The 14,034-nt window shown below is 48.5% G+C and overlaps 1 protein-coding gene across 2 annotated transcripts in view; it reads left to right on the forward strand.

Moving 5' to 3' along the window:
* Nucleotides 1-14,034, forward strand: part of CTNNA2 (catenin alpha 2) — a 653,992-nt gene that overhangs the window by 60,386 nt on the left and 579,572 nt on the right. The window contains exon 1 of one of the 2 annotated variants that reach the window (XM_081960363.1): nucleotides 12,691-12,827. The exons of the other annotated variant lie outside the window; for it this stretch is intronic. The gene's annotated coding sequence lies outside the window, so the exon portion shown is untranslated. Of the gene's footprint in view, nucleotides 1-12,690; nucleotides 12,828-14,034 lie in introns of those variants that run through there. 2 annotated transcript variants of the gene reach the window in all.

Raw genomic sequence — 14,034 nt, forward strand, 5'->3', positions numbered from 1 at the left:
TGATAGGTGTCAAGCTTGGATGAAGCCGTCTCGGGCATTGCTACCTCCAAAGAACAGGTCTGTTTAGAAACATCTCTACTTACAGGATGCTCGCAACGTCCTCCTTCCCCAGTGTTATATCCCACCGTTCCTTTATTTTTTTTACGCTCCCCTAACATTTTTTTTAAACAGTTTGGTTTAGTGGTTAAGGTACCAGGCTAGAAACCTGGAGATCATGAGTTCTAGTCCCACCTTAGGTATGAACGCGTCCGGAGGGTGAAAAGCAACCCAATGCGCAAACCAGAAATTCAGGAACGGAGAATGGACTTCTGGTTTGCACATTGGATTGTTTTTCTCCCTCCAAAGCCTTCAGGAGGCTCACCTGAAAGGTCCGGAGGGAGAAAAACGGCCCAACACGAAACCCGGAAGTCGGAAAATGGGCCGTTTCTAGCCTCCAGGAGTGATGGGGAGGCCATTTCTCCTAGAAACCCTCTGGAGCCTGGGGAGGGTGAAAAATGGCTCCACTGTGCCATCGTGCGCCAAAAGCGGGGGAAAGGCCGGGGAGGGTCATGTGCGCATTTGCTGGAGGTTGCATGCATGCACAGGAGAGGGCACATAGAATTATGGATGTGAGCATGCTCGTGCATGACCCCCCCAGCACCCCCTCTGCTTTTGGCACATGATGGCAAAAAGGTTAGCCATCACTGCACGTTTGTGTGTGAATATATTCCAGATTTTCTCAATAGCTAAAACAAGGATTAGATCATTCCCACCTGCAAACGGCAAGAAAAACCATACCACGATTGGGGGGCAGTGGGGGGCGGACCCAAGCCTTTACACTTTATTAAGGTGGAATTCTTATTTCCAACGTTCTAAATGAAATGATTAAAAGGATTTACCATAAATTAAAACAGAAATCTCCACGTGGCAGAGGGATATTTATGCATAACATATGTGCCATTCAGGCTGTGCAGTGTCTCCTGTGAAAACCCACTCCATTGGCTGAGTTTGCGCATAGCACTATTCTACAATTTTGTCAAAGTTATTTGTGGAATAAGCTCGGAGGAGCTGGATTCAGACCAAGCTGGATGCTAAACTACAAGTAAGCAAAGCAGACCAATGTGTGAATGCAGTTTTAAGGCAACGTTCAGCTATTCCCCATTAAGTTAGCATCGCTATTTGATGCCATTATTTCTAAATTCGGGTTTCTAAGAAAGAAGATATAGCGAGCTATTAGGTTTATTCACTGGAATGCAACCAATTTTCTGCCAGCAGAACTTTGGGTCTTGATCTGGGGTTCTGGGAAATATGTGATCGGGCAATGCAGGAGAAATCTGGTTCACTCCGGTTCAATCCGTTGGCTCAGTAGTGGTTGGTGATTGAAACACATAAGGGAATATCGCTCCCGCTGCCTTGATTCCGGAAGCAGTTCCATAGGTGGAAGGTGTAGACATTTTGGTGAGGTGCTGACATTTAGTACTGTAAGTAGCCTCAGACTGCTCCTGAGTGAAGGAGTGGAATGTCTGCCAGTTTGAACTGAGGTAATGGAATGTGAGGCAACTAGCAGTCAGAACAGAGTTCTTTTCAAGTGGGGAGGGGGAGTAGAATGTCTACCTCCTTAGCATCAGAGCGTGTTAATATAAGGCAACTGGCAGTTGGATCAGAGTGCTTTTCAGGTGGGGAGGAGGAATAGAACTCCTTAGCATCAGAGCGTGTTAATTACTGTATAAGAAATACTAATGATTATTTCAAAAAAATCCTTTCTTAACAAGCACCTAGAAGCCAAGAGGAACATAACGTGTCAAATTTCAAGTTTGTAGGCTTTACGGATCTGGAGATTTTGTGATGAATGAGTGGTATTTGGCACATATACATAGCATATTTATATATGCTTCTGTAGCCCGAAGAAGTTTGAAAACTCCTGCCCTAAATTATGCTAGGTCTGCTTTCTAGCTGCATTATTCATGAACTAAGATAGACACCTGGCTGCTTTAAATGTCACTTAATTTTAAAGCAATGCAGGTTATCCTTGACTTATAATCATTTGTAATAATAGAAAATACTCGTAGCTCGGGTTTTAGATTTTGGCCGTGGTTTGCTCTCCAAGCTTGTTTCAATTTAGTTTCTGAACGTTTCATTACCAGACTAGGTAACATCATCATCAGGGTGGACCAGACTGAGGCTGAGGGAGGCGTCAAACGCGTCATCAGTCTCGAGTCCCTTCATGCCCACAAGAGATCTATGTTCAGCCCATTTAGAATTCCACTGACTCTTATCTACCACCAATTTGCTTTGACGGTTAGTAGTTCTTGCAGAGAGCTTAAGCTTGAAATAAATCAAGCTTCAAATATTCATTTGAACTGTCTGAACTCCTGATTTCTTGTGCTTGACAGTTTCCCACTGCTCTCTCTTTCTCTCTCTGATTCATATTTATGACGGTTGCAGTGTCTCCAGGGCCATGTGATCCCCTTTTGCAACCCTCAGACAAACAGAGTCCATGATGAAGCCGGGTTCACTAAACCACCGTGTTAGTAACTGAGTGATTCTCTTAACAATGATGGCAAGAAAAGTTGTAAAATGGTGCAAAATGCGCTCAACAGCTATCTCACTTAGCAACGGAAATTTTGAGTACAATTCGGGACATAACTGGAGAACTATCAGTACACCTGTTCTCTAAATGGCTTTTGATATCACAGTATTGTCAGGGTTCCGAGTAACGCATCCAGCAAAAAAAGAACTCCGAGGCAGGTAGATTCCTCAAAGAACATGCTTATTTGACACATCACATCGGTACAGCTATGAAAACCAACTCTACAGGTTTCCGTGGGTTTTCCCCTAATTAAAAGAGCTAATATTTCCCTCCCCAGGTGTCATCAATCACATTGTCCAATGAAGGTAGCTGGGAGGCTGCTTGGTCACTCCTCTCTTTCATTTGCCATCTGTTGGGATGACCTTGGTTCCCACAAGAAAACTTTTTGTTTTGACTGGTAGCTGGTCTGTCTGTTTCCCCCCCCCGCTTCCCCCTTTCAAAGTTCACGGCAACTATGAGCAGTGGTGGGATTCAACCGGTATAACAACCGGTTCGCTGAGCACACACACAGTTCATTTCAAAACAGCCCTAAAACTTACTTTGTATTGCAGCCCCAGTGAGTAAAACAGCTGAGGCGTGGCAATCTGTCACGCCTATCAGCTGTGTGTCAAACAAAGGAAATATTGGACAGACTAGCGCAGGGGTGGGTGAGCGAGGCTAACTGATCGCCAGAACGACCAGTTCACACAAACCGGTCCGAACCAGCTGAATTCCACCCCTGACTATGAAGCAGGAAAAGATGGCTTCAGTCAGATCGGCTTCAGAGTTGACAGTTATCTTTTTAAGTTGACTTTGATAGTTGAAAGCATAGTGTTACCTGTAGTATTTCTCCTTCCTCCTAGAGAGGTTCCAATTAGTGTTGGTAGAGGGTGAAAGGTCCATCCATAGACTTTTGCTTTCTGGATTTCATCACAGCTCTATCTTCTTTCCTTTCCCGTATAACATCTACATGATGCCTCTCTTGGCGTCATATGGCATCAGTGTGATGCTTCCCATGAGTATTTTAATGCTGGATTGACCAAGTGATGCATAAATGTTCTTACTCACTGCGTACACAGGGAAAGGAAGGTGACCTTGACAGACACTTGCAAAGGAAATTGCATCATTTTTTAAAAAAAAAGAGTTCAGAACAAAAAGCTAACACTCAGAAGCAGCTCAAGCAATTAGACACCTCGTTAATTCATTGAATTATGGGGGAGGGGAGGTAGTATGCTACATTCAAGAATTGAAATACTCTGTTCTTAAAACCAATCTCAGTAAAAGGAGTTTTAGCTGAGGACCCAGATTGTTGGGGGGGGGAGCAATATGCTGACTCCGTAAACCGCTTGGAGAGGGCTGTAAAAGCACTATGAAGCGGTATATAAGTCTAAGTGTTATCGCTGTTGCTAGCTCTAGTGTTGATTTTCTGATCTGGTCTATCTAATGGAGCTGAGACTGTCTGGAGGTTGTTGGGGGTCTTGGATAAAGAAAACGACTCAACATTGGCTTAACTGAAGCTAAATGGCTTGGGACCAGGTTATCTGAGAAACCATCTCTTGCCAGTCACATCTACCTGACCCATCAGAGTGGGGAGCCAGGGAATGTTGCGGGTCTCATCCCCAAGGGAGATACATCTGGTGGGAGGGCCAGCAGAAGGGCCTTCTCCAGGGGTGGGATTCAACCGATGTAACAACCGGCTCACTGAGCGCACAGGGTGTGCACCTCTGCACTATGCGCAGCTGGGATTCAGGAGGTGTCTGCGTCAGCCCATCTCTGCAACCTCCATCAAGTTTTGCGACGACAACTAAGGGGCTGTTTATGAGCCTAAATCAGTCTTGAGTTACAAGGCGATAGCTAAACATTGGAGAGATGTACACGTTGGTGAGATCCCATCGCTGCACTACGAAAGACATTGGCCACATCAGGCATGTCAAGGATGAACAAGGACACTTCTACAAAAACAGACTCTCAGCCATCTCAACTTGGTCAGTTAGAAGAGACCGACTTTCAAGCCTATGATTAGCCAAAGGTACACTTCACCAAGGCCGAGTGGTTTCAGAAGAAGCAAAGCTGGATCTGAAGTTTTTGCACCAAACGTACATGGTTAGCGTTCCCTTGTTCCCACCTTTCTCCCTGGTTATCAGTGAGTGTCCTATTAAGTGCTAAATGTCTAAGAAACGGTCCCTGTTTTTACGGGCTGGATGGTTCTGCCTTCTATAGGGTGACCTCGGAACCACTGGTGGCTCTCATAGGATGGTGCAATGCTTACTTTCGACTCCTCCCGTGCTAACCCCCCCTTATCCCTCCCTGCAGTTCTCCTTCCCCGCTAAGCATGGCAGACTGACAGCGGTTGACGCACGGCGTAGCAGGATGGCAGTCCTGACATCGACATTCTCAAACATGGACGAGATCAACCTGCAGACCCTGCGATATGACAGGAATAAGTCAAAGAACAAGAAAACGAGAGGATGCCCTAAATCATTTTGATCTTCCAGAAAGCACCACAATCTCCATCACAAAAGATGCACTTTATGTTGGATATATGTGGTGGAACGTAGCCAGGAGTTACGTTCCGGAGGAAGAATGGACTCTTTCCCAGAGGGGAAAGTAGCCTTGGACTTTCTGGTAGGTAGGAAGAGAGTAAGGTAAAGCTCTCCCTAGCAATTCACAGAGTATATCTATAGCAGTGGTGGGTACGGCCTGGTACGGGCATACTGGTGGCAGCTGGGAGCGGCGGTCACCATACCAGAACGGTGGTTCGTTGGGCTCGCCTGCCCACGTTCCTTACCGCTTTTTGAGGGAAATGGGCCAATTGTACATGTGTGCACAGTGTACAGCGCCTGCGTGACCTCGCCGAGCAGCTGGGGCGTCGCAGGGCGGTGGGGTGCACATGCGTGCACAGTGGGTGTGCCCGAGATGGATGTCTGGCCCTGTCGCAGAGTACCGGTTGCGACAGGATCCGGAACCCACCACTGATCTTTAGCTATTGCAGATAATTGCTTTAGTCCGGCAAAATTCTGTCTGTAGACGAAAAACAATAAAGGAATGACTCAAAAGTAACTCCATGTGTGATGCTTGGTTCCTTGGGCCTGACAATGTGGAAGATGTATATCTGATAGTGGTGGGATCGAGAACTGTTGAGATTTTACAGAAGATTAAGTTACTTGGGACTGCAGATCTTTATCCATATTTTCTACGGTGGGTATTTTTCCACCTGAACATCTACTTGGCAATTGTAAAATACCGCAGCCCACAATCATTTCAAAAGAGCCGTAACCAGGTCCCTACCCATAGCGAGTTGCTTCTCACCCAATGTAAGACTTCTTTACAGAGGTGGTATTCAGCAGGTTCTGACCAGTTCTGGAGAACCGGTAGCAGAAATTTTGAGTAGTTCAGAGAACTGGTAAATACCACTTCTGACTGGCCCCGCCCCCATCTATTCTCTGCCTCCCGAGTCCCAGCTGATCAGGAGGAAATGGGGATTTTGCAGTATCCTTCCCCTGGAGTGGGGAGGAAATGGAGATTTTGCAGTATCCTTCCCCCTGGAGTGGAGAGGGAATGGGGATTTTGCAGCATCCTTCCCATGGAGTGGGGAGGGAATGGGGATTTTGCAGTATCCTTCCCCTGGAGGGGGGAGGAAATGGAGATTTTGCAGTATCCTTCCCCCTGGAGTGGAGAGGGAATGGGAATTTTGCAGTATCCTTCCCCCTGGAGTGGAGAGGGAATGGGAATTTTGCAGTATCCTTCCCCCTGGAGTGGAGAGGGAATGGGGATTTTGCAGCATCCTTCCCATGGAGTGGGGAGGGAATGGGGATTTTGCAGTATCCTTCCCCTGGAGGGGGGAGGAAATGGAGATTTTGCAGTATCCTTCCCCTGGAGTGGGGAGGGAATAGAGATTTTGCAGTATCCTTCCCCCTGGAGTGGAGAGGGAATGGGGATTTTGCAGTATCCTTCCCCCTGGAGTGGAGAGGGAATGGGAATTTTGCAGTATCCTTCCCCCTGGAGTGGAGAGGGAATGGGAATTTTGCAGTATCCTTCCCCCTGGAGTGGAGAGGGAATGGGGATTTTGCAGCATCCTTCCCATGGAGTGGGGAGGGAATGGGGATTTTGCAGTATCCTTCCCCTGGAGGGGGGAGGAAATGGAGATTTTGCAGTATCCTTCCCCTGGAGTGGGGAGGGAATGGGGATTTTGCAGTATCCTTCCCCCTGGAGTGGAGAGGGAATGGGGATTTTGCAGCATCCTTCCCATGGAGTGGGGAGGGAATGGGGATTTTGCAGTATCCTTCCCCTGGAGGGGGGAGGAAATGGAGATTTTGCAGTATCCTTCCCCTGGAGTGGGGAGGGAATGGGAATTTTGCAGTATCCTTCCCCCTGGAGTGGAGAGGGAATGGGGATTTTGCAGTATCCTTCCCCTGGAGTGAAGAGGAAATGAGGATTTTGCAGACTCCTTGCCCTGGAGTGGGGAGGGAATAGAGATTTAACAGTATCCTTCCCCTGCCAGCCCACCAAGCCAGGCACACAAAATCGGTAGTAATTTTTTTTTTAATCCCACTACTGCTTCCTTACTATATGGTACACCTCCTGTTTTGCCCAGCAGAGATATATTTACTTGGCTTAGGATATAAAAACACGGTAGCAACCTATGACACTCTAAACCACTTTTCACGCTGTGCCTGGGAGACAGTAACAATGCATATTCAGAAATGTTTTAAAAATATCTCTTCTCTCTTACTAATCATGAAAATGGTCTCTTTTTAAAAAGAAAGCAAGTATAATATAACTGCATTATGTTTTGTAGAGGGCGGAAAGAGTGCTTTGCGTTTCTCAAATGTGATAAACGTTGCTTTTCAAACTGCTCATCTTGAAGAAATAAACCAATGCTTTTTGCTTCTTTTTCCTGGTGATTGGGAACAGGTTTCTCATTACAATGAAGTCGCCAAGGAACATCAATGCTTATTCCTAGCTAGGTTTACTGGAAATAAGGATAATTTGGATCTGTTTATTTTTCCAAATTAGCCCGGAGCCATATATTGCACTAGACCATAGTTTGTTTAATTCTGATTTGTTAAATAAACCTTAATATGTGGATTCTAGAGGGACGCGGTGACTCAGTGGCTAAGACGCTGAGCTTGTCGATCAGAAAGGTTGGCAGTTTGGCGGTTCGAATCCCTAGCGCCCAGTGACGTGCGGTGAGGTTTATAGCTGGTGAGGCTGGTGACATCATCAGGAAGGAGGGGAATGGGACCACGTGTGCTGGAGGCTGATGCTGCCTCAGCCTCCAGCACACATGATCCCATTCCCCGCCTTCCTGAGCGCGCTCCGCCAGCTCGCGCTCCGCGATCCCCAACAGCAACTGCTTTTCAGTGCTTTTCTGTGCGTCTGGCGTTTAGGACATCCGGCTATCTACCTAAACGCCAGACGCACAGAAAAGCACTGAAAAGCACTTCGCCTCCAAGCCACTTCGTCTTGATGATGTCGCCGATGTCGCTGCTGGGCGCGGACGGACGGAGGTAACCAGAGTGGTGCCGAGGGGTCCGGGCGGATGAAAGAGCAAGCGAGCGAGCGATGGAGGATCAGGCAGCCTGATCCTTGATCACTCGTCCGCCGGAGTGCCTCGGCGCCACTCTGGCTACCTCCATCCGTCTGCGCATGGCAGCTGCGGCGACGTCATCAAGCCCCTGCCACTTCTGGACCTCTATTGCAGTCACGAGGAGCGCGCAAAGTACAGCGGAGGCAGGAAGGTTATTGGCGCTTCCGAGAACCCTCCTGCCTCCGCCGGTTGCCCAGCTGGCACCGCCCCGTGCGCGCTCCTCCTCCTCCCTCCTCTTCCTCTTATATATATGAAACTCCCTCGTGGATATTATTATTATATATTATTATTTCATGATGAGAGGTGAGGCTCTGCCTCCCCTGCCTCCCCTGACCGCACGTCCCTGCTAGCGCCGTGTAATGGAGTGAGCTCCCGTGACTTGTCCCAGCTTCTGTCAACCTAGCAGTTTGAAAGCATGTAAAAAATGCAACTAGAAAAATAGGAACCACATTTGGTGGGAAGGTAACAGCGTTCCGTGCGCCTTCGGCATTTAGTCATGCTAGCCACATGACCACGGAGACGTCTTCGGACAGCGCTGGCTCTTCGGCTTTGAAACAGAGATGAGCACTGCCCCCTAGAGTCGGGAACGACTAGCACATATGTGCAAGGGGAAACCTTTACCTTTATTTTTCCCCTCTCCGAGTTCCTTTAAAAGCCACAGTACCATTGTTTTGGATTCTGTATGGCACCAGTCTAGTGATTTTGAATTTCCTGAAAGGTTGACATCATGCTTTGAGGCAAGGAGAAAAATAATCTGTTATAAATGATTAAGGAGAATGATACACTTAAGCCTGGGCCGTAAAAGTGATTCGTCGCCAAAATTACAATATGTTTTCTATGAAGGATGTTAGATACCGTAAATTTCCTCCTGGTAATTCAATTTGCTAATCTTGTGTCTGTTATTTCTTAATGTTTCTTCCCTCTCCCCCCTTTTTAAAATGAACATTTTGTTATTACAATTTTCCTCCAATTTCTGATCTTAACAGTAGCAAAAATGCTAACATCTGGAGTGCATCTCCGATAATGGGGCTCATGTATGACTCTGCATATAGGGGTGTTTTTATCTAACTAACAACAGTTAGCAGTTTTGCGATGTTTCTAGACAGGGCAAGAAGGGGCTTTGAGACACCTTGTCTTGCTTTGTTGAGAATCTCACAAAATAGATTTCCCTGAGGGCATCTCATCTCGTTTTGAGTATAAATGTACGTTTAAAAAAAGTATTTAGATCCCAGCATTTTTCTAAGCATTTTTCTAAGAGTAGTATCTTTTTAGTTACTGAATTTCTGTTTGGTGAGTCGTTGCCTCTATCTATCTATCATCTATCTATCTATCATCTCTCTCTCTATCTATCTATCTATCTATCATCTATCTATCTATCTATCTATCTATCTATCTATCTATCTATCTATCTATCTATCTATCTATCTATCTATCTAACCATTTGTCTGAAGTGGTGTAGGGTTTCCTGCCTAGGCAGGGGGTTGGACTAGAAGACCTCCAAGGTCCCTACCAACTCTGTTATTCTATTCTATTCTATTATCTATCTATCTATCTATCTATCTATCTATCTATCTATCTATCATCTATCTATCATCTACCTACCTACCTACCCACCCACTTACCTACCTACCTACCATGGTGGGTTTCCATTTTGTTTACTACCAGTTTGCTCGTGTGCGCACTTGCGCATGTGTGCAATGCTTCTGCGAATGCATAGACATGTCCGGGCGGGTGGGCGGAGCCTCCCACTGCCGCTACTACTGGTCTGTATCTATGTATCTATGCATGTATAGTGGAGTTTGCAGGAGACAATTAGTTTGATTGATTGGTTTGTGACTCCCCGAGACTCCTTGCCAGGTTTTGCAGATATTGGCCTGGCAGTTCTCCAAGCCAGATACGGTCTGTGACTGTAAATCCTCCCTTGAAAGACTTTTCTGGATGTGAATGAGCAGAACTCACAGTCAATTAATAAAAAGGTTTTTTTTTTGTTGGGACAAGGAGTTGCGTCATGCTCTTGGGAAGTCTCGTTCAGAACGCTACCAAGTAGATGTCTGACTGACTGAAAAACGTGTTCGCTATTACTCTGCACATAATTATAATTGAAACAGGATTGAAACAAGAAAGAATTTTATTACCATAAAACCATCCACAGCACTTGTGTTTTCAAGCCAGACATGTGTCAAGGTGATCAACCCAAAGGGAAGCTGTATTCTGACGTGTGGCAAAACCTGTCTTGAATACGTATTGTCTGTCTTGAAACACATCCTTAGGAATACAGCAAATATTTTAACTTATTAAAAATGTATGCGCCCAAGTTATTCTCCAGAGGCGTTGGAGCACAATCAGATCATCTCCAACCGAGAATGCTGGAGATATGTTATTATTTTTGTTGTTGTTGCTGCTGCTGTTTTTTCTTTCGTTCATTTGTGTTGGATTCTCAGATTGCCTGGGCAGGTCCCTGCAGTTTTCTTGGCAAGGTTTTTCAGAAAAACTTGCCTGCTTGGTAGGACTTAGAGCAGGGGTGCCTGCTTGGTAGGACTTAGAGCAGGGGTGCCCTAACTTGCCTGCTTGGTAGGACTTAGAGCAGGGGTGCCCAAACTTGGCAACTTTAAGACTTGTGGACTTCAACTCCCAGAATTCCCCAGCCAGCTCTGCTGGCTGGGGAATTCTGGGAGTTGAAGTCCACAAGTCTTAAAGTTGCCAAGTTTGGACACCCCTGGCTTAGAGAAAGGGACTGGCCCAAGGTCATCCAGCTGGCTTTGCGCCTAAGGTGGGATTATAACTCACAGCCTCTCGTTGATAGGCTGGTGCTTTAGCCACGAGAACGTGGGTGTCCAATGTTGTGGACTTCAACTCCCAGAATTCCTCAGGCAGCCGTGAATTGTGGGATTTGAAGCCCACAAGTCTTAAAATAGACATGGTTGGACCCCCTAGATCGAACTGTCTGTCTGTTTTCCTTGATTAAATTTGTCCATCTTGGTAAAGGTAAAGATTTTTTACCTGTCCTTATCCCCCCCCTCCCCCAGGGGAGAACCACTGTTGGAACACATGGGGAGGGGGGCATCCTTTCGCATCACCACCCCGCCCGTCTTTGCATGGATTACCAGAGAGAGAGCGCAAAAAAGCCGCTGGGGCACCAGCGCAGATAGAGATGACCAGAGTTTATTTATTTTATTTATTTAGTTTGTCAGTCATGTACAAGTTAACAGGAATAAGAACATAGGAAATGGGTACAAATAAATGGGGACGGTAGGCACTGATGCGCTTATGCACGCCCCCTTTACGGACCTCTTAGGAATGGGGTGAGGTCCACAGTAGACAGTTTAGGGTTGAAGTTATGGGGGGGGGTGAGGATGTAACAATGTAGTTGGGTAGAGCATTCCAGGCGTTGACCCCTCTAATGCTGAAGTTGTATTTTCTGCAAGTGAGTCTGGAGCGGTTTACCTTGAGTTTATATTTATTGTTTGCCCGTGTGTGTCATTGCAGTTGAAGCTGAAGTCGTTGTTGGCAGGTAGGACGTTGTAGCAGATAATTTTGTGTACTACGCTTAGGTCAGACCGAAGGCAAAGGCAGTGTACTTCTAGGTTGTCCAAGCCCAAAATTTCAAGCCGGGTGGCATAAGGGATTCTGCTGTGAGCAGAGGAGTGGAGGATTCTTCTCGCGAAATACCTCTGGACTTGCTCGCTCTTATTAATTTCCGATATACAGTGAGGATTCCAGGCAGAAGAGCTGTATTCGAGGATTGGTCTGGCAAAGGTTTTGTATGCCTTAGTTAGCAGTACAATGTTACCGGAGAGAGTCGGTTGACAACTCTTAATGCCTTTTTGGCAATGCTGTTACAGTGAGTTGGAAGGGATCTTGGAGGTCATCTAGTCCACACACCCCCAGCTGACTCTACTACACCATTTTTGACAGATGGCAGTCCAGTCTCTTTTTTGACAGCTTCGAGAAGGTGCAGAAAATCACCCCCCAAAACAAATCCCAGCTTATCCTGGGCTCAGGGCAGCCTTGCGCGTGGATGCACGGAGAAGCAGCCCCAGGAAGGACCCACCCTCCAACTCTCCTCCCCCTCCCACCTAGCTGGCTGACCCGTTCATCCCCGGACCGCATTCCCACGACCACTTTCCCCAACCCTCCTCCTCAATGCTCCTCTTCCCCATCCCTCACCACGCCCTCCCTTCCCCTAGCTCGCGCGGCCTCCGTCGCTAAGCAACGCGGTCCAGGCCGGCCACCTCCCTCCCCCCCACGAGCGCCTCCAGCGCTCGCACCTGCGCAGTTGGGCGCCGCCCGCTCAACCCTTCGCCGGCTCAGGCAAAAGGAGGCACCTGCGCCTTTCTACCCCCCCACCTCCATCCCCTCCCCTGGCCGGCTCCCTCGCACGCCGCGGCGCGCAGGCGCGCTCTTCTCCTCAGCCAGCGGCCGGTTGAGAGACTTGGGGTGTGTGTGTTTGTGGGGGGGTATTGTAGGAGGCGGGCGTGAGGGGGCGTGGCCGTCCGTCGGCGGCGTTCGTTGGTTGGCTAGCTGGCAGGCGCGCGGCGGGCAGGCAAAGGAGGGAGGGAGGGAGGGGGCGCGCGCGCGAGGCTGCCCGCCCCCTTCGGTCGTGGCTCCCTCAGCCGGGCGTGAGGCGGCGGTGGTGGTGGTGGCGGCAGCAGCGGTGGCGGCGACGGCTTCCCCCGGTCGCGAGCTGAGGTGAGGCCAGGGAAGGGCAGAGCATCCTTCCTCCTCCTCCTCATCTTTTCGGGCCGCCCCTCTTCCTCCTCCCGCTCCCCAATTCTCCCCCGCCCTCAGGCTCTTCCCGCCCCCCGCGCTCCCCCCTCCGTCACCTTTCTCCCCCCCCCCATCTCTCTCGGCTCGCGCCACTCTTACCTTTCCCTCCCGCCGGGCATCCTCCCTTCCTTTGTGTCCGCCGCCGCCGAGGTGGGAGATGCGTCTCTCGCCTGGCTTGCATGCATGCATGCCGGGTGTACGGGCATGCCAGCTTGCCTAAAAAGCGCGCATCCATCCTCGCATTGGCCTCCATGCACGCTCCCTTCCTCGGCTTCCAGTCCCTGCTTCCTTCCTTCTCTCTCCACCTCTCTCGTTCCCGAGGTGGGGAAGGTGCACACAGAGCATCCCTCTACCTCTTGGAGTGCATGAACGGAAAGGGCCAAATGGGAATCAGGGGTGATTTCATGGTGGGGACGGAAAGGGCCAAATGCAAACCAGAGACGAGGTTTATCTGCAGCCCGTGTGCATCTGGGCATGGTGCAAAGGAGCTGAAGGGCTTTGTTGGATGTGTCTCTATTGGGGGGGGGGGGGGGAGCGGCCGCCCGAAGCATCCTTCTTGCCCTTTGTATGGCAGGGAGATGCTTCCTTGCTCCTCTTTTTTTAATCAAAGGGGGCATTTATTGTGCCCTAGTTGTGAGTTGTCGAGACATCCTGAGTTGTCTTAAGGCATCCTTTCGGGTGAAAGTCCTTTGGCTGCCTTGAAATTAGCCTCCTGTCTTGCTTCTTGGGCATCTCAGAAGAGATGCAGGGATGAAAAAATGAGAAAGTGTGGGAAAGAAGCCCATGCATGCATCCCTCCATCCATCCCATCCCTCCATCCCATCTATCGATTCATCCATGCACCCCATATATACACATATTCATTGTTAGTTGTGAAGTCATGTCCAACCCATCATAACCCCATGGACTACGTTCCTCCAGACCTTCCTGTCCTCTACCATCCTCTGGAGTCCATTTAAGCTCACGCCGACTGCTTCAGTGACTCCATCCAGCCACCTCCTTCTCTGTCCTCCCCTTCTTCTTTTGCCCTCCGTCTTTCCCAGCATGAGGCTCTTCTCCAGGGAGTCCTTCCTTCTCATTAGGTGGCCAAAGTATTTGAGTTTCCACTTCAGAATCTGGCCTTCTAAAG

This window comes from Natrix helvetica (assembly GCF_964273705.1).
Source record: "Natrix helvetica genome assembly, chromosome: 7".
NCBI classification, from domain to species: Eukaryota; Metazoa; Chordata; class Lepidosauria; order Squamata; family Natricidae; genus Natrix; species Natrix helvetica.